The 1,338-nt window shown below is 30.1% G+C and overlaps 1 long non-coding RNA gene across 1 annotated transcript; it reads left to right on the top strand.

The window, feature by feature from the left end:
* Positions 1-278: 278 nt before the first annotated feature.
* LOC107674156 (uncharacterized) lies at positions 279-1,017 on the top strand. Its single transcript, XR_001632486.1, has 3 exons — positions 279-745; positions 834-894; positions 993-1,017. It is a non-coding gene; the product is annotated as an uncharacterized LOC107674156 (long non-coding RNA).
* Positions 1,018-1,338: the final 321 nt, after the last annotated feature.

The following is a 1,338-nucleotide window of genomic DNA, read 5'->3' as shown; positions in this document are numbered from 1 at the left end:
AATAAAAAACGTTAAAGTAAAAATGTTAAAATAAAATGTATAATATATAATACAATTATTATTTGTAACATATTTTAGTACTATGTAGGTCTACTGTACGTATTACTGTATTAACTACTATTATTTCATACTAATATTACTACTACATTTACTATTAGTAGTAGTAGTATGTGTAAGAAAAATAATATTGCACGTTCTTTTTATTGTACTTTACAAATCTCAAAGTGCTACCACAGACAATAACAGTAACACAATAACAGTGTAACAATTAGAAATAAGTTCTGTAATAATTACAAATAAGATCTTTGGAATAAAATGCGGCCTTGAGTTTATTTTCATCAAAATATCAAGTAATCTGCGTAGAATTGACAATATGAGCTCTGTTGGGTTGTCTAAATAATTTGCGTGTGACTTGTGTATTTTTTCCCAGATGGATATTACAATTCAAAAAGGGGGGTCTCTGCCAGAACTAATACAGTGCACCAAATGCTGCAGTCATTTCCACTGTCCATTTTGTGATGCCTCAGTTTTCCAACCAACACGGTTGGCAAAAGTGCAAACGCATCTGCAGGCACATTTCAATAGATCGGTCCAGCATGAAGGTAATATTTGCAGTGTGTGCATGTTTTATTTTATTAATTGGTTTATTTGTACAGGCCATCATTCATGGCCTTTGCGAGCTGCAGGGCTTGTCTTGGCAGGAGGCTGAAGAGATGTTCCTCCAGGGCCCCACTTATCACTCAAGGTATGTTTTCAATTTTTGTTTGTACAAAAACTGTTGGATTTTTGTGTTACACAACATTTCTGACAACAGCATTTATCTTTTCTTTTAGTGAAGTTGAGGAATTTGACAGAAGAATTGCTCGAGAAATGAAAAATCTCCCCAACAAGAATGTAAAGCATTTATTTTATTTGATGTTATTTAATATGTAATATATATACATTATTAACCCAATTATTTTTTTCACCATTTTTCTCTGCATTGTTTACAGCTCGATGACTTGTAGGACCTCATGAAAAAGAATACAAAAATAAAGGTAAATTTGGTGTGAGAAAATGACTCCGAGCACTATAATTTATTGTATGTAAATATAGAGTTAATGTTCATCTTCTAACTCAATACTAAAGAATGTGATAAATCCTTAATAATTAAGAAAACAATAAATGACTATGAAAATATTTAAGTAACTGAACAATTTCTATTTACAAATACAATTAATAAAAATAAACCAGACTTAATGCATTAAATCATAACCTAGTATGTGTAATATTTTATATAATAATGCATTCAGTCATAGCGTAATATTTTATAGTAGAAAAATAGTGTAAGTTGCAATC

The sequence above is a fragment of the Sinocyclocheilus anshuiensis genome, unplaced genomic scaffold (genome assembly GCF_001515605.1).
Source record: "Sinocyclocheilus anshuiensis isolate Anshui unplaced genomic scaffold, SAMN03320099.WGS_v1.1 scaffold893, whole genome shotgun sequence".
NCBI lineage: Eukaryota > Metazoa > Chordata > Actinopteri > Cypriniformes > Cyprinidae > Sinocyclocheilus > Sinocyclocheilus anshuiensis.
The sequence above is the reverse complement of the archived record's forward strand: the minus strand, read 5'-3'. Positions and strand labels throughout refer to the sequence as shown.